Raw genomic sequence first — 20027 nt, forward strand, 5'->3', positions numbered from 1 at the left:
TCTGTTCACAGAGACTGAACTGTATTAGAACAACCAAGAAATCGCCATACCAAATGATGGCGAGGGCTACTTGAGAAAAAAAATGTGTCTGCAGCTGCCAAGCTTGCATGATTGTGCACACAAATCATGCAAGAAAAATTAAGTGAGACACTGTAATGGGGCCAAAATTGTGGTTGCTGCTGTATGTAGGTGGTGGTGCTCCAGGTATGTTGAAATAAATTACCCATTAGGGCCCAGTACACTTTCAAAAGTAGAGCAACATATTTATTTCTTAAGAAAAAAAGGAAAAAGACATGCTGTTTTACTTAGTAGGCCATTTTGCTATAGAGGGCCTTGCCAGGATGACTGCACTGTAGATTTCTGTCAGCTGCATGGATATTCTTATTGATTTAATTATCGGCGAAATTTGAGAAGTAGTGAATACAGCAGGCACTGCTGTGCACACTTGCCTAACAATATTTTACCATCTTTAGTATTTGCTTCTGAAATCTGAATTTTATATGCAAGCTTTAGAAAACAATGCAATAATGATGAAGGTATGATAGTTCATATACCGTATTTACTCGATTCTAATGCGCCCTCAATTGCAACGCACACCCATTTTTCATGACCTAAAGAAAGAAAGTCCTTTACAGTACTGTGGACCTCATTCTTTCTTCAGAAATACAACTTTCTCTCACTTGAAAAAAAAAAAAGAAGATTTACTCCCAATGCACTAAAGTTGTGATAAATTAAAGAAAGTTGTTTCGTACGAGGTGAAGCATTGATTACGACAGCAAATTAGTAGACAGCTACGCGAAAAGTGCGGATAGCAGTTTTATGGGCCGTATAAACTTTTATAAACATTCGCTCACTAACTAAATTAACAAGCATGGTGTCACGCGCATGCAAGCATGAACAAGTCTCACTCATTGACTGCAGAAACTCTCTAAATGCTGGAGTGAGGAAGTGCGGTAGCAGGAGCGAAGAAATTGACCTTTGTGAGGCCTCTTGCTTCAACGCGTACTAAGCGATGGGAACACAGCACGGTGCGCCTAGATGCATAGAATCTTGTCTCCACTGCTTTCAAGATAGGGGCAGCGTGGCCACGCCGTACTATGTAGCAGCCGGAGGCGTTGTAGAATGTCTCTCCTGTTTTTGCCAGTTCCGCACACAAGTTTCGGGAACTCAGAATGCCCGTGATGTGGCCTGATTTCCGTCATCTCCGCACACGTGATCGCTTTCCTTTTAATTGCGGCATCATGATGAACTCTGCATGTCTTTGCAGTTGGCACTTCCATGCTGATAGAGCAAACGCAAAAAACGGGAAGACGGACGGTGCACTAACCTAGGCCAAAGGAAACATTGCCTAAGCACACGTACTACAGCACATGGAGAAAGCTACGGCAGCTAGGCTCAAAGCATGTACGAGGTGGCCATTTTGGAATGCCGATGGCAATATGGTAACGCAGATTTAGAGTCGTACTCGATTCTAATGTGCACGCAACTTTTGGACCCGTTTTATCGGAAAAAAAGTGTGCGTTAAATTCCGAGTATATACGGCACTGTGCATTTTAGTAGGGGTGCAAGAAAATGAACAAACATGTTCTTTATAAGGTATGCTGGGCTCTTGTGAATGCCAGAGTGGTTTGCTTGTCCTCAAAACACATATGATGGTATTGTACCTCTATTTCAACATATTTTCTTTTTTTTTTTCTGGCTAGAAAAACTTCAAATTCGGCAGCACATATGAAAGGGAACAAGGATCAAATCAAAATTGACTTATTTCTTCCTCTCCCTCTTTTCCCGTCGACAAAGATGACAATCTTTTGTATTTAGTCAATAAAACAGTGAGCAATGTTTCAGTAAATCTAGGTAAATAAAAAAGAATTTATATATGGTGTATTTCATAAAGCTTTTTGATAGAAAGAGATCCTTTATGCATGACTTTGTTTCAAATAATATGACAAAGACAATGTATATTCCTCTATAAATGAGATGAACTATGTAATAAATGTAGGACAAAACCCCCCATTGGAACTAGTGACGGTCTCCATCTCATGAAAAGCCAGAAAAGTCCTTGAAATCCTTGAAAGGCTCAGACAGAGGGTGCTTTGAATCAGACCAGACATTTCGGCCACTTGGATGCTTCACCATGACAAGGATCCCGGTCAAACGGCCGTATCTACTTTATTCAGTTTTTGATTAAAAAAAAGAAAAAAAGAAAAAAGGAATTCCAGTGTCGAAAACATCCTAGGGAGTGTAACCAAGGAGCTCAAGGCAATTCCAGTTGAAGCTTTCCAGCATTGTTACAATGAGTGTAAACAACGCCTCCGAATAGGTACAGTTGCCCAAGGAAACTACTTTGAAGGGGAAACAGTGATGTGTAAAAATAAAACAAATTTTGTTTTGAATCTTCTGCCACACCTTGTATAAGATACGTTTGAGGACCTGCATTGGGTTTTGCTATCATAAAGACCCAGTGTACTTAATAAAGTGCGCCAAAGTAGCTTTTGAAGGAACAACTCATTACTTTCACAATGCACTTACAGTACAAAAAATGACACTACCTACCAAAAGTCAATGAAATCTGGCAGACATTGTTCCCACAGTCGTGCGGTCACATGCGCAAGTACCGAAACTATGCCATTTTCTACCGTGTTCCAGCGTGTGATTACGCTCTGCGATCTGCTTGTTCTGCCTCAGTATTCGTGTAGAACTGAATTATACCATTAGTCATGTTTCCTTGTGCACAGTGTGCTCAATCGTCCGCTGCGCGAATGAGACAAGAGCTCGTGCGCAACTCCGTCGGCGGAAGTGTGTAGCACAGAAAAAGAAGTGAGGAGGAAAAGAAAAGAAGAACGCGGGGTCTGTGGCGTATGCATCACGCAATCCTCGAGGTCCGGTATGGGGGAACGCAGGGAAGGAATTTAGCTTGCGTAGGCTAGACGGGGCGAGCGGAGAGAGCGTCTTGCTTGGCAGTGGAGCCCGCCTGCTGAAATCATGGGTTCGCGGCACTGAAGTATTTCTATCTCGGCTATTAATGAGCCGATCTGAAAAATTTTTGCGACAGAATGCTCCCTAGAGGATACGTAACAACTTCCAGCGTATAACCAAAATTTGATATGGGGCCTGGTGAGGGGCCCTTTAATGGCTCGTCCAAAAATCTAGTCTACAGTTAAACCTGGATATAACGAAATTGACAAATGCTCGAAAATTCTTGTTACAAAGAGGTTTGCACTATATGCAGTTTTGGTATGAAAAATAAAAGTGCAACATCGACAAAGGGGAAACTGGAGGTAGACTTCACCCAAAACACTTATTCAGCGAGAAAAAGCTCATTTTGCTTTGTTGCTTGTTCGTGTGAGACGGCAACGCTTGTAAGACATCAAGGAACACAACGCTACTCCGTCGTCTAGCGAGCCTGCGACACAGTGCAAATGTCAATGGCATGCAGCAATTCCTTCACAGAAGGCAAAGTACGTGGTAAATCGAGCTCCGAAGATTCGTCGTCGTCACTGTGATATCGGACACTTTCCACTAGCGCCTCATTCGACAGCTTTTCGGTAGTGACGGCGCAGTTGTCCGTACACAAAAAAATCGCAAAGCTGCAAGTTGTTCGGGACTGCTCCATTTGCACGCAGTGAAACCCAAGCTTCAGCGAGATCGGGCAGGCCCTGAAGAATGTGACTGGATGAAATGACTGGATGCGCATGCACAGCAGCCAACTCGCAAGAACACACAGTGTCAAAAACGAGAAGCAAATGACATGATGACGAAGAGAAGTGACAAAGAGACACCGCGCTACTCACAAGACAGAGAAAGCGACAGTTCCTTTTCTTCTAATAGTGTCACCTGGTGTAAGGATAACGAAATGAAGTGCAGACACTTCTGCAACCAAAGAATGGCACTGCCGGCACGCAGCCGGAGCCGCCAAGAACAAGCAAGGAGCAGCAACGTTAGAACAAGCAGCAGGATGAAACGAAGGTAGGAGGAAAGAATACGGCTGCGGCGGCAAGAACCGCGCTGCCGCCTCGAAGGATGCAAGGGTTGCCTTAATGCGCGCGTAGGCACTCGCACACCAGCGTTGTCTGTGTTCTCTCCCTGCGCCGGTGACGCGGCACACTGCGGAAGCCTCGCTGTCACTGGGGCTATGTGCGTGCCAAGCGCAATGACACCGATGACACCACTTCGCGCTCCATTGTAAGCAGGGCATGTGCGTGCCAAGCGCAATGACACCGATGACACCGCTTCGCGCTCCATCGTAAGCAGGGCAACCGCACGAGGTGCATGCAACTGGGGCTTGCGCTTAAGTAACAAAATATGAGGCAAGATCACTCGGTGGTCGGCGGGGGGAATTTGTTATTTCCAGGGTGTCACTTTGTGAAAAATACATGTGCTTCTACTGAGTAACAGCAGAGAACAGAAAAGCTTGGAGTATCGACAAATTCGTTTTATGGAGGTTCGTTACAGGCTGGTTTAAGGGTATAATAAAGTCAGTTAGCAAATGTATTTGCATTTGTTTGAAATCAGTTTTGCACCGTAAATTGGATGCAAATAATAAAATCATGTTATTGGCGTCATTATGGCAATCATAAGCTCTGAACAGTGGTTGCTTTACGATAAAACCATAGAACTAGGTAGGCATGCTTATGTTTCAGTGTTCTCACACGCAGCTGCAAAAGATTCACGGAGCTATTCGGCCTCTCTACAAATTACAGAATGCACAATAGTCCTCAGTTTCATTTTGAAACTTTTTGGCAATGGTATCACGTTGCTGCAACTTGAGCCCTACTTAAGGTTCCACACAAGATGCTTGCTTTGTGATCCTTTTCAAGACACTTGCATACTTCTAGGTTCCTTTAATCTAATCATTGCACCTTGGCTTATGCTCATTTGACTGTTCAATTTTGTTGATTAGCCCCTACAGCAGCCACTCACTCCTATAGCATTTGAGCAGCATCATGCAGGCGTTCTGCTTCAGCTTGATGCCATTTGTAATGAGAAGAAAGCACAGAGACAGTGGTAGAAGAGGTAGCTACTTTGTTATGCAGAATTAACAGGCGTGTGCGTACTGCCTGGCAAGAACTGCAGTAGCTTGACACATTATTAAGGTACAGCGTTTTAAGAATAAGTGTCATAATTATGTCATACCATGTGCCTGTACAAGCATACACTGGAAGAAGCACCGTACAGCACCATACTTACAATGAGCAGAACCACCAAAAATGCTCTGGGTGTACTGTTAACTGGCTATCACCAGTAAATATTCAGATCACACATGACACACGCTATTATTCTATTTCATTGGAATGGCTGTATCTCATCCCTCAATCTCCTTTGTGAACAGCAGAGGGCACTAGAACCAACATCTTGCTGTTACAGGGCTGCACCTGAGCATGAAAGCTAAGCTAAGGGGACACATACAGTGTTGGTAGCTCCCAATGCCTGTTTTTCAAGCACTCTTGCTTATCATTCCAGCTTTCCAAAGCCCGATTTATGTAGCTGCTCTTCAAGATAGGGGCTATATATCTACACATGCAACTATGTCAAGCATGTTTACTGCAAAGTCCACTAAACTGTTTCCATGAGTTGAATTGAGATAATGGGAGATTGCATAATTAAAGCTGTTCCCTTTGTACCTGTACAGCATTTCTCAGATAAATGCCATGTGAAACCTAACCATATCTCCTATGCATACAGTGAATGATTTGTGAATAATTTGCCTGAATCAACTCGTCACAAAGTTACAAAGCAAGCCCACATTTCTCATAAACTTCTGGTTAGCTCAGATGGAAGCAACTAACCATAAAAGCCAGTGGTGCTGCGTTTTAGTGCTTGGATCAGAACAGATTTCTCAACTATGAAGCTTCCTTTACAAAGAACAGACAGGGTGTATTTGTAACTTTGTGCAACAATAAAGTCAATTCTCACATGCCATGAATCTACACCTTTTCGCATTTCTACAGTACTCATCTGGCTAAAGGTCAACTGCAATGAAATTTCACCAACTAAATTGGTTATAAGTGAGTGTTGGTAATACATGTTGTACACCCCTTGTGCAATACTTCATACTGTGGGTGTTTAAGGCAATAACCTACAGTTGAAACTCGATTTAACAAAGTGATGACCACACTCGAATAATTTCGTTAAATCGGGAAGTTCATAAAATCGAGAAAGGAATTTTTCGGTCCTTCAAAATCTAAAATTGTAACCACATAAAACCTACCGCGGCATTGTATTTGCCGCTAATCCAGCCATCTGTCTCGTAAACCATGAAATAACGAAAGCAACCTCCGCCGCCCCTACCGAGGCGGTATTGAGTCGACTGTTCCGTGCATGGGTGCGACGTGTAGCTACTTCAAAATAAAGCAAGGGATTTGACCATGGCGCCAAAAAGTTTAATGCGATAGCTTTAGTTTGCTTTTTCATGATAACACTCAACCCTATAGGTACCTGTTGGGGACTGGAAATATTTGTTAGATCGGGAACTTCATAAATTCGGGTTTCGTTAGATCGAGTTTTAACTACATAGTAGAATAGTGAGCAAAAATATGTTTCCTATGAGAAATTCCTTACCTACACTTCTGAGCTATTAGTTGCCATGTTCTTTTTTCCCCTGATAATGTCAAACAGGGTAAGCCTTGCTGCAGCTAGAGTGCAAAGATGGATAACTTTTTGTTTATTGACAGTGAAGCTTCACCTTCCACTTTGTTCATATTATGGTGCTCACTGTTGCCTACATATATATTAGTACTATATATATATTAAACCTTCAGCAGCATGGCAAGCATTTCACTTGGACAACCACAAGTTATTAAAATTTCTCTCACCATAGCGCACCTATTTACACATACTGGTTCAGGTATACAGTTTTCTTGGGACATATCTTGGAATATGCAAGTTGTGTGCATGATGGGTAGGGTATGCTATGAAAATGACATAAGGCAGTGTGTGCTCAAGAGGCTATTGCTCTAGGCTAGTCGTTTCACATAACCAATGCTCAATTTTTGAGCAGTTCAGCTTAGAGCACCCAGATTGCCAGATATCTTTTTGTTCACTATTCTATATACTATTGAAGCAATCTTGGCAAGCATGCAGGGTGGGTAATTGTCTAAGCTTCAGAGGTGAGCAAATATACAAAGTTTTGAGCATGAATTGAACTTTACACTCTAACTATTCGTACTAAAAATTAACTATATTTGATATTTCCAAATACTGATACTAACCAAATATTTCACAACAACCGAATGTTGAAGTGCGCTTACTTTGCTCTGCCTGCTAAACCAAGCAGTGTAAGTTATCAGAAGTGAAACAACAAAAGTTTTCGAAGCAATGCAGAAACAAAGTGGGCAGTGCAGAACATTGTAGCTTTGGAGCAAGTTATGGGAGTGGGGGGGGATACCATGTTCGAGCCCGAAAATTTTAAATCTAGGGGAGTTTAACCCATTCGCTGCCAAAGCCGGCGAATCGCCGGGCTGCAGTATTTAGTATTTCCTGTAGCTGTTTACAGATAGCAGCACTTGTCACCTTATCTGAAGATACTTGGATATATTACCGATAGATGGCAGTACTGCCCTGTGTCGTTTGAATGCACTTTTCAATGTTTTCGGTTTTTTTTTGTGATCTCCGGTGGCAGGAGGCATGGCGGCGCCCAGTGGACGGCGTGCTCTTTCCGAGCGCGAGATATTCGATATCCTCTTTGATAGCGACAACGAGGAGCAGCCTTTCGGCGACGATGCTTGCTCCGAGCCTTCTTCTGAAGAAAATGAATATGATGGTAGTGGCGACTCGGATTCATCAGAGGACGACGCTCCGTGCCCTACCACGCCAAAGAAATCCAAGACCGACGAATGGACTTGGAATGTCAACGATTCTTCCAAAAATGTGAGCAAAATTCCTTTCTCTGGATCACCGGGCTTGAAAAGAGCAATTAGCTCGGCCCTGGATGACAACAGCTCACCTCTTGAATCTCTAAATGCATTGATAAAGGAAGAGTTTTGGGAGTCGGTGTCCGAGTACACAAATGCGTTTGCCCTGGAGAAGCAACGTTCTGCGCCAGACCCGGCTTGGTTCGCCACAACGCCCGCGGAAGTCAAAGTGTACATTGCGTTGTGTATACTGATGAGTCAAGTGAGGAAATCATCTATAAACTCATACTGGTCTGAGAGGAGTGTTATAAGCACACCAATTTTTCGATCAGTAATGCCAAGAATGCATTTTTGGGAGCTGTCAAAGTACCTACATTTTTCCACTGCAGAGGAAACCACCACCCAAGACAGGCTTCGCAAGCTGCGCCCTGTCCTAGATTATATGCTAAAGGCATTTGAGAGTGCTTACTCCCCTGAGGAGAGCCTTGCGATAGATGAAAGCCTCATGAAGTTCCGCGGACGCCTGCCCTATGTCCAGTTCAACCCAACCAAGCGGGCTCGTTTTGGTATCAAATTTTACAAGCTTTGCGAGTCTTGTAGCGGATACTGCCTAAGGTTTTCAATTTATACAGGTCAAGACACGAAGTCAAGTGCTACCAGCTCAATGCTGTGCAGTGAGGCTGTTGTAGTTGATTTTCTTGGAGACAGAATTGCCGACGGGCACACTATTTATACCGACAACTGGTATTCGCCACCGGTGTTGGTATTCGTCACCGACAACTGGTATTCAACTGGTGTTGGAACCGTGAGGACAAATAGAAAGAACATGCCGAAAGAATTCGAAGAGCTGAAGCTGAAGAAGGGCGAGTGCAAAACTTCATTCTCTCATGGAATCATGGCGATGCAGTGGAAGGACAGAAAGCCCGTCACCATGCTTTCAACTTGCCACAGAGAAGCAGACATCATAGACACTGGAAAAAGGCGACAAGGGGAATGAGCCAGTGCTGAAACCGCGAGTTGTACAAGACTACAACAAGGGAATGGGAGGCGTTGACCGTCAAGACCAGCAGTTGGCTTCCTTTCCCATTATGCGGCGGTATGCGAAAGGGTACAAGAAGATATTTTTTTTTTTATGTTCTTGATATTGCCATCTACAATTCCTACGTTTTGCAATCTAAGAAAACTGGGAAGAAACAGTGTTACACTGAATGGAAGATCAGTCTTGCAGAAGGAATCATTGAAGAGACGACAGCACTGGGATATCGTAGGCGAGGCGCGCACATTACGGGGCCATCTCCAATGCGCCTTGAGGCTACCGAATGGCCCCATTTCCCACGCCAAATCCCGCCAAATCCTGTCAAGCAGAACCCGTCAAGGCAATGCCAGGTGTGTAAGGCCAGAGGAAAGAAAAGTGAAAGCCGCTGGGAGTGCAAAAAGTGTGGTGCTGCTCTGCACATGCCAGAGTGTTTCAAGATTTTTCACACAGTGAAATGCCTATGACTTGAAAAAACTTCACAGAATGAAATGTGAATATTTCTCAAATGTCAATAAATGTATTTCTATAATTGTCCAGCAAATGTTTTGCTTAGTGGCTCGTTACACACAGAAAGATGAGTGTGCGGCACGCGCGCACCGTTTCGGTAAAAAAATGCGCGCTAACGGATGGCCAGCATGTGCGCGCGGCAGGCGGCAGCGAATGGGTTAACAGAGAAGAAAGTTTACTTTTGGAACAGAAAACAAGAAGATGTGAACTTTTACAGCAACTATTTACAACTAACCCCAGCAATGTGACAGAGCTACAAGCTATTAAACTTCAGCACACTAATGCTCCAGCTACAGCAAACAAGGTCCTGCAAAATTACCAATGAATTCTGCGGAAACTTGCAAAGCGTGGTGAATTCATACCACCCTGCAAAGCAGGTTGACCTAAATGCTTTAAATATTTATAGGACCAAGCAAAGCAACAAAACATAGAAGAAAAAGGTTGGTATAGAAACTGCAAACAGCGTCATTTGCACTTCAAAAGGCTCTCATGCATGAATAGCATCTGAATAGTCTAGAACGTGACTAGCCTCAACTTATTTATACACCAAACAGTTCTTCCACCTGAGCAGCATCTGCCTACACCAGATGCACTTATGACAAGACCAAATTATTTTTGCATATGACTATAAGCTTCGCATATAACTACGAGATAACTAGAGAAGAAGGGGCACTGAGGGGCTTGAGTTTGCCAAGTCAATGACGTAAATATCCCTTTCGCTGTCACGGACGTACCGGTACGTCATCGCGCTTCCCCCCCACAGTGTCATTGACGTACCGGTACGTTCTCTATCGCGCGTTCAAAATTTCGCGCCTGAGCGCAACGCTGGCGCTCCCGGACTTGGCCACGCCATCTGTTGGCTCTTCCTACAAGTTCGTATTTTCGCCCCGACCTGTGTTCGTACATGTATTGAAGAGCAGGGTGCGACTGCCACGCCCCCCTCTCTTTTTGCTGAGTGGCGCGGTGGCTCCGCGTTCGCTGGATCATGCGTCGCCCGCGTGTGGTTATGGGTTCAAGGGTTGTTCTGCCATCTCCGCCGGTTTGAAGGTTTTTATTTTTCTTCTGTTGGTGCGTCTGCTACGGCGCGTCAAGTTCAGGCTCACGCGTAGCCGTTGCCTCTCCGAAAAGGGTGACTCGATTGCTGCTTTCGCTCTCTCGCCGCACCCTCGCTTCCGACTTGCAGCAGTAAACGTAAAGCCCTTCGAACTTTGTTTTAGCCTTTTTCCATCTCCCTCTTCTTGATCACGCAACGTCCCATTTATCTCCGTTGCGCGGGCGACTGAAAGCGCATCCTCCCTGCGCGCGGTTACTTTCGGATAGCTGAGCGGCGCGAGACCTTCGTCTGTTCATTGGAGCGGTGGCTCTTACGATTCAGAATACGAGCCGAGCTCGGATTTGGACTCGGACAGCGTCTAACGCGACAAAGAAATGAGTTCCGCATCGTCACATTCGGATGCTGAACGGACGTTATAGTCAGGCTGATGATGATGATGATGTTTACTAATAACAGCTGCAGAACATTGAAATGTGCATATTGCATTGACTATGTTATTTGTATACCAATCATAATAAAAAATAAATTGCTATGTTCATTCCCTGTTATGCTCGTTCCCTGAAACCAAGCCGACACTGGGGGTGCGTCACGGCCAGAAAGGGCCGACAGCGAAAGGGATATACGGCGCAGCAACCAAGTCCAAAATGGTCGATGCCGTATATTTATGGCGTCGTCTGTACACTTAAAAAAGCGCGCCAATTTTCTTTTTTTGTGCGCATAGGAAGGATGCCATCGTGCAGGCATTTCCTTTTCTTTTCCATTTTCTTTTTTGGAGACTCACGTAAACTAATTGCCTCTAGTTGGCAATAAGATAAAAATTAGTGGAAGTTTGTCGCACGTTTTTCTTTTTTGACGGGAACACAACCACACAGTTTTCTTGAGTGTGCTCATTTATGCAGTTCGGTTACGCTATGGACATAAATATTAGTGTAAGAGCAGGCACATTTGAGACTTGCGAAATATTCTCGTGTGCGCATTTTCTAAGCCTTGAACTATGTGTATAACAATGCATCAAATTTTGAATTCTTATAAGTTATTTCATTTTTTTTATTGTTATTCATGAATAAACAATACATATAAACCAACGCAAAATATTTTTTTTTCACTTTACGGTCACCCTAGAAAAATTACGGCACATTTCTTTTTCGTAATAGGTCCCTCAGAACTGGAATCTGCAATTAAAAACAAATTGACCCTGGGCGCTTGCATATGGCCAAAAAACACCCCGACCCTGAAAGGGTTAACCATGACCACAAAAGCGTCTGTTGGCCTTGTGTGGTTATAAGCTAACTAGCAGCACATGCATGACTAGTGCAGACGTCAGTGCCACGACCTCAATTCTTCGCCTTTTTTAAGATTTACTTTTCGAGTTCCTCCAAGTTTATCAAGTTCTTACTCAAGGTCTGCATTTCTTTTCATTAAAAGCACATGGCAACTTTCTACCTTATGTCCTTTAGCTTCACACGTGTCGATTATTTCCTCAGAACTCATGGGCAATGCCTTGCTGGCCGGCACTTGGTCCTCTAAAGCTCTTTTCTGCTTCCAAGAATGGGCTGCTCTGAGGCAGGCTCTTCTGTTGTCTTTCGAAAGCTTGTGCTCTCTTCACCCCATCCTCTGCACATAAGTTGCACGAGACTGCTTCAAGCTGCTCAAAAGATCAAGGCTGATAGGCACGTTATTGCAGCACCATCGTAGCACAAAAAGAAACCCTTGACATGGAGCATTCCATGAATGCTAGCTATGCTCAGTGTGTTCCGTCCATCTAGTCCATTTATTTACACTGTAGCCCCATTCTAGGTCAGCATTGCCGTGGGGTGGAGAAAGAAGTGCTTTTATGAGCTTAGAAAGCAGAGGATAATCCGTGCCAGTTACAATGGATTTGCATACAAGCTACTTTCAGATATACCAGATTATTATTCTCACTTAGTTTGGTCTGCCTATGTTTTCAATGCAACAAATTTTGCTTTTAACAAGCCTGTCTACAACAGACAAATTAATTGGCAAATTTTGTCCAGATAGTGTAAATACAATGCACTTTGCTGCGCCGATGCATTAAGCAGTGTGCTGCACGTAACTATTTCTCTTTGCTTGCGGAATTTACGAAAATACACTCTTTCTTAAGGAACGAATACGATAGCAGCAAGCTTCCCGCATTGCCCCACCAGCGCAGAGTTTTCATGTGAACCACGCAGCTAGGCCTAACCAGCTTTGAAGCGAAACTGTAGCATACTGCAGTCGAAAACAAAAACCTTCAATTGCAAAATGCACTCTTTTGATAACAATTTATTTCTGATTGTATCAATTCACACGGAAAAAGGAAGATATGCTGCTATTTGCTATGTCCAGACCGCGAGGCACGTGATATGGTTGAGCTGTCGCGAATGCAGCGCAGCAACGGCAAGACACAAGAGTTGAACATGTCTTGTAACACGGCTCTCGTTTGTGCTACTAATTTGACACACATTGTCGCTTGTCGCAAAAGATAAATTTAAGACAATGGCTTATACTAATGGCTGGGCTACAGAGAACTTTTGCAGCTGGTCGGGACATTTTGGCGCAGATCACATTATCAAAATGGCGTAACTGGCGCTTGTACAACTGTAATTTAGTGTTTCTTGCAGTTTAGTCATTCTTCTTCAACGACTTCCGTCTCCAACAACCACATACTTAGCATTTATGAAAATGCTAGACATACAGCAGCCATTCATTCTTAGAAAACTGATGCTAAGTATCCGTGATAGTTGGCAGTCTTCTTCCTCTCTATTCAGTAAAAGTGTGGTGCCTAATTGTTATAAAATAAGTAGCCTTGCTGTAAATGTATGTCTATGCATTTAACTATTTGATATTCGATGCTTATGATTCATAGTCAAAAAAGTTAACACTCGACCATCTCTAGTAATTTTTTTACTATCAGCCTTTAAGGGGGGACACGGGTCTTAGAGATAAAAAAAAAAATCGCGGAAAAATCACTTTTTTTTTTTGTACACACGCATGCATTATCTCAGAAATTTTCAAGCATCTTGTACCAATATTTTGGTCGCAATGGCATTTTACATCACGTTTGCGAGCTGTATTTTAACCGACAAAAGTGCAAAAAAGGGCCTTTATCCATGACCATAGTTGCCATAATAAGTTTCCGATCACAGCCTCCTTGCGTCTTGTTTGAGAGAGCCACTCTTCTCATTTAGTTTTTGTGCTGCCGCTACTCTGTGTCCTGAATGGCTAGGAAGAAAAAGCCTGCGAGAAAGTTGTCCCCATGTGCAATTCCATTCATCGACTGAGGCATGTGACCGCAAGCCTGACATGCCATTGGTGGATTTTCACCACTGTCTGCTCGGGCGTATGAAACTTGGCACGAAATGATGTCAAATTCAGTTTGCTACAAGCCATAAATTCGGCGAATAGAAGAAGAAAAATAGGTTTTAGAAAGTGCGCAGTAGCTTTGGAAGATGCTGGCAATATTTTGCTACTCGTGCCGAGCACCGCCGGAGCCTACCTTTGCCGACTGTCAAATAGGCTTAAAAGATGAAAGTGGTTCTGGCAGCGGCCAGGGTTCACGCAGCATTCCAGCACAACTACTGCAGCAGAATGATTTGGAGAAAGTGAAGAAGGCTCAAGAAAAACTGCAAGACTTTGCTTCAACACCGGCTGCCAAGTGAAAATTCGGATGTTCTTGCTCACACTGATGCAGCCGTGGCTGGCTCAAATGTGATGTAGACGCACTCTGCTACCCTAAGGCGGGATTCAATAAATGCTCTGCTGTCTTGGCAATCAGCTAATGACAATTTTTTTTCTATAACAAACGTTTCACACTGAGGCATACATACTGGGGCATGTGCTGGCAGCATACTAGCCTGTTACAACTGGTAACATGTAAATACGTCATTATATTCTTGATTTCGAGTTGTCCGTTTTTCTGAAAACAAGCTTTTCCCTCAGCCTACCTGTTTCTGGAAACAATAAGACTGTTACCACTGTAACTTTTTTTTTTGCTATATGAAGAAAAATGCATTAAGCTTGAAGTGCTGCCGCTTACTAGTCAATTCTGAATCTAAATATGTAAATAGCTTTTACTGTATAGCACTCGGTAAAGTTCTTATTTTTTCTCATTTTTTTTTTTCAAAACATGGTTTTTGGTTACTTTGCTTGTTTGCTCTATCGATATCTTTGAATCTAGGACAGCTAGAGCTTTTTTAGCACAGATCTCAATGTACTGAGAAAGCAAAGCTAGGAAGAGATTTCTTTATTTGCAGCTCCAATATTTTTTATTTACATTTACATTTGCTCATATTATTGATGCTGTGAACACAGAGCTTCATATTCATGACAAATAATTGTTCAATTTCAAGTCTGTTTCCAGCATTGCTATCCTTATGCATTGTAGTAGCCAGCTATAGGTGGTTTGCAACTTTCCCTATAGCAGGTAAATTTTAATTGTTTCGACAAACAATAGAAGGTAATTATTAATCATCATGGCAACTACTATGCACACGCAAAATATAGTTGGATATTTAAAATGCAAGCATTTTAAATTGAGCAGCAGTCGCAACAACGAGAATGAACACTAATTCCTGCTACTTCTACTGGCTGCAGATTCTTCTAAGCCGCTGCCTCGTGTCTGCTTGGTTCCTGCCATCTGCGCCCTGCGCAGTTCATTCATCATCAAGTCGTCTGTACAATCATCTGGCACGTGCTTCACCTCCCTGGACCACGCTGCGCTTACACTACCTTGGCACGGAGAGGATATAAACGGATCCGCTGTCGCTCCAGCTTCATTGAGCAGCAGTCGCAACAACGAGAACGAACACTAATTCCTGCTACTTCAACTGACTGCAGGTTGGTTTTCATTTTTTCCTGGAAACTTTCTTACGTCACGGTTCTTTTTGCGACTGCTGCTCACTGGTTTTTGGCTGTGTCTACTTCTTCGGCTGTGAGATGCCTACTAATGCTGAGCTATGCAAGAAGATTGAGCGGCTTGAATCCAGTTTGCCCTCAAGCTTGAGGGCAAACTGGATTCTGTTGTTGAAGAGATTGCTGCAAGGATTGTACAAAAACATGAAGAGCAGGGCCCTGGCAATATTTCTGAACTTGCTGATAGTGTACGCTTTATCAGTCAGCAGTATGAAGAAATGAGGACTACGTTTGATGGACTGTCCGCTACAAACAAAGCTTTGACAGCACAAAATGAATCCCTGACAAAAAGAATTGCATCAATGGAACAGTACAGCAGGCTGAACAATATTGAAATTAAAGGCATCCCATCAACGCAAGCAGAGGATTGCTCTGCCATTTTGAGCACTGTCGCTGATGCAATTGACTGTCAAATTGATGTGGCGGACATCGACACAGTTCATCGGGTCGCTAGCAAATCACCCCATAAAAATTTAATCGTTCGATTTTGCTCCCGTGTCAAGAAGAACGACTTCCTTCGTAAGGCTCGAAAGGCGCGCCTGAGAACCTCCATGATTGGGCTCTCTGGTAATAATGATAGCCCTATATATGTCAATGAGCACCTCACATTTGAGAACAAACGTCTGTTCAGCCGAGCTCTTGCTCTAAAGAAGCAGCAGAAGTGGCAGTTCCTTTGGACAGACAACTGTCAGATTAAAGAACGCAAGACTGAAAATAGCAAAGTGTTCTTCATAAGCTCTGAGTCTGACCTCAGCGTCATCACTTAACCTGATTTGCGATTAGTCTGTGTTTTAGGCATCTAATCATTCCCTCAAACATGTCTGTTTTCACCTTCTGAAGCTACGTCACTGCTTAAATCTGTTGGTTGTTCATTGCTTCACTTCAATGCACGAAGTTTGCGTAAGAATCATAACATATCTTCATTCATTGACTCTCTTTCCCACATTTTTTCATTCATCTGCATAACTGAGACGTGGCTTGGCCCCGCTGATAGCAATTTATATGGGTTCCGTGCCTATCAGGCTGAGTATTGTAACCGTGTTGCATATCAACATGGTGGTAGCGCGATTTTCTTCGCACCCCACATTAAATATAAACATAGACTGGACCTTTCCATAGATCTATTTCACTGCGAAACTGTTTGGATCGAAACCGATGCCTTGTCTTTTCCAAATTATTGTGGCGGAATTATTATTGGCTGCATTTACCGTTCTCCATCTTCTTCCATACCTGATTTCCTTCGTCATCTTAGCTTAGTTCTTCAAACAATTACTAGTGAAAACAAGCCTGTCCTAATTGCAGGCGATATAAATATTAACTTGCTCGATGTCGACAATAGTACTGTATGCGCTTATTCGGACTGTTTTTCTGGCTTTGGGCTTGAGCAATTAATAACTTCGGCCACCAGGATTTCCACTCAAGGAAGCAGCTCCTTCTTAGACCATGCCCTCACTAATATTTCGCCTTCACCAGAGTCTGGTGTAATTGACATAGACATATCAGATCATTACCCTGTATTCGTCACATTCAAATCTAACCCTCCTAGGTCAGATCCCTGTTATCTTACGTCTTGTCTTGATATTATAAATTTTGTTGATGCAATTGACAAAATTGACTGGACAGTTATAGCTACCAAACTAAATCCAGAAGAAGCGCTTCAGTTATTTTCCTCTTTACTTATAAAAACTGTTCATGCTAACACTGTCACTGTTAAGTGCAAAAAGAAATTTAAATTTCTGCATAATCCTTGAATCACTAATGGGCTACTTGTGAGCATGAGGAAAAAAGAAAACATGTATAGGAAGACTAAAAAACAGCCTTTCAATGTGAATTTAGCATTACGCTATAAGAAATACTGCAACATGTTGAGTAATTTATTGAAGAAATCTAAAAGGCAATAGTACGAAAATGAATTCATGAAAAATAAGTTTAATCAAAAAAAAAAACAATGGCGACTTATCAACGAGTTTCTGAATGTACCGCGTTCTGGCAGTTCCATTGAAAAATTGAATAATAATGTGACTATCACTGACCCGCCTAGCATTCCTCGTGCGTTCAGTAATCACTTTTATGAAATTTATACTACTACCCATGTTCCTTCTGTTTATCATACGAGCCGATGCGATAAATCTTTCTTTTTGTTTCCTGTAACATCTGAAGAAGTCCTTACTGAGATTTTCAACTTAAAGGACACAAGTCCTGGTTTTGATGGAATTTCTGCATTTCATTTAACGCTTATTGCTCCGACTATTTCTGATGCTCTCAGTAACTTAATTAACCTTATGTTCAAGACCGGTATATTCCCTAGAAGTCTAAAAAAAGCTAAAGTCATTCCTGTTCATAAAAAGGGTGACAAAGCTCAAGTCGCAAACTATCGTCCCATATGTATTTTACCTTCAATTAGTAGAGTTGTAGAAAAATTAATACTTCGTCGTATTAACATTTACCTTAACAAATTTAGCTTGCTGAAACCCTGTCAGTACGGTTTTCATTCAGGAAGCTCGAATAACTTGGCTTTGCTGGCATTAACCGATTATATTCAACATTCACTTGATCTCGAATACTTTGTTGGCTTGGCCTTTTTAGACTTTACTAAAGCCTTTGATACAATAAACCACAAAGTTTTGTTTACTAAACTGGAGTCTGTTGGCATTTCTGGTCCAGCTCTTAATTTATTAAAAAGTTATCTGTTTAATCGTGAATTAACAGTGTACGCAGGCGGGGCTTTCACTGAAAGCAAAATTATTAACCAAGGAGTGCCTCAGGGCTCGATTTTAGGTCCACTATTATTTTCCATTTATATAAATGATTTACCTGACTGCCTTAATTACACCCCACCTATATTATACGCAGACGATACGACTGTTACCCTCTTGGATAAATCATTACTTTCGCTAACATTGAAACCCTATGAAAACGCAATTCATGTTATTTAAGTCATCACAGAGACATTTACCTTGCTCTCCGACCATAACTCTGAATGGGCATGACATTCCTGCCTCCACTTGTGTTTCTTTCCTCGGCATCAAATTAGATCCCCACCTTAAGTTGACTAACCACATTGCACACATCAAACAAAAAACAGCATTTGGCATTACAGCACTACTCAAATCACGTGCATTTTTTTCCAAAGAAGCATTATTATCGTTATACTTCGCTTTCATTCATAGTCATATCATTTATGGTATCGCTTCTTGGGGTAATACTTATCATTGTCATCTTTCCTCTATTCAGCACATTCAAAATCATGCTATCCGCATTATAACGCAAAGCCATTTTTTTTCTAACGCCTCTTCACAACTGCGTACAAACCGCATTCTTCAAGTTACTGATTTGTTTAACTATCATTTAGCAATATTATTTTTCAAATTACTAACTCAACAAGTTTCTTACAACTTTGTTAGTTCTGATCTCCTTTTTATTCCCAATAACACAAGGTTTGCAGCACAAGGAAATTTCTTGTTGCCTTTATGTCATACTAATTACGGAAAGACGGCTTCCTCTTTTTGCGCGCTTAAACTTTGGAACAGTCTTCCATATTCCATTAAGTTGTCAACTACCTTGTACTCTTTCAAATATGAACTCAAAAATTATTTGCTGTCCGATTAATTTCCTACAATGTTACTTTGCTATTTAGAAGCTGTGGAATTACCATTGATTGTGCATCTTTCCTCTTCCTTTTGTCTTTTATGTGTGTCATCACTCAGTTTCTCGGTTATATTTTGCTTATTTCATGATATGTTTCTCTGCTCTGTATTCCGCTTTATTTTTTTGTATAACTTCTAATCCAAAGGTCCCGGTGCAGTCTCTGACTTTGGGACCCTTGTCTGTATACCATATTTTGTAACAAATTGTTATGAATGAATAATAAACTGAAACTGAACACAAAACACTAAATGAGCATATGCAGTTTTATCTGATTTATCAAAATATAAGACAGTTAGCTCAACAACCCATGTCCCTCGTTAAATAGCACCTAGGTAGATGATGCATGTGCCTGGTGTTTAATGGATATGACATAAAACCGAACGTGTCACCTACAAGATTTTTTAGTGTGCTGCGGGCAGCCTGCTATACCCACAGGCAACTTTCTGTGGCAATGCAGAGAAAGCTACACGGGCAAGCTTGTGCACATGTGTTAATGCACCAAGTAGTCCACCTGTGTATAACCCTGCTTTTGGTTTCTTGGAGCAGATACCAAATCAGTGCAGCTTCGGTTTCACATTTTCTGAAACACGGAAGAGAAAAGTGGGAAACTAGACCAAATTTAACACTCACTGGTGCATTTCGTCTTATTTTGCTGTTGTACACAAGCTATGTTTTCTCTTCTCTGCATAACCCTTTGAGGGTTCAATTATTTTGAAAAAAGCTTTCCCAGGTGGTCAAATTACTTTATTGCAGATCTTGAATGTACAAGATGTATAAAGTCGAGAATAAATAGTAAAAACAGTATTTTGGTGTCGGCATCACTCAGAACTGCAAAATGTTCAATAGTATTTCAGAGTGTGGTACTCCTTGAAACACGGGTCTCCGCACAGCGCCTTATCGCAGTCTGCACACCTAAAATGCGCGTATGTTCTTTTCTTGAAGCGACAAGTTGTGTTGGCGCTCACATGACATCTCTGCGTGCGGCTGCCTTGGGCAGAAGTGTGAGGCACCCTCTCGCGTA

General features: G+C 42.3%; 1 protein-coding gene and 1 pseudogene across 12 annotated transcripts in view; one reads left to right on the forward strand and one right to left on the reverse strand.

Annotated features, from left to right (window-relative positions):
- Positions 1–20027, reverse strand: part of LOC126541604 (E3 SUMO-protein ligase PIAS2-like) — a 164571-nt gene that overhangs the window by 24640 nt on the left and 119904 nt on the right. The window lies entirely within an intron of this gene.
- On the forward strand, positions 8677–9623 carry LOC126541616 (piggyBac transposable element-derived protein 4-like; annotated as a pseudogene).

This window comes from Dermacentor andersoni, chromosome 2, assembly GCF_023375885.2.
Source record: "Dermacentor andersoni chromosome 2, qqDerAnde1_hic_scaffold, whole genome shotgun sequence".
NCBI lineage: Eukaryota > Metazoa > Arthropoda > Arachnida > Ixodida > Ixodidae > Dermacentor > Dermacentor andersoni.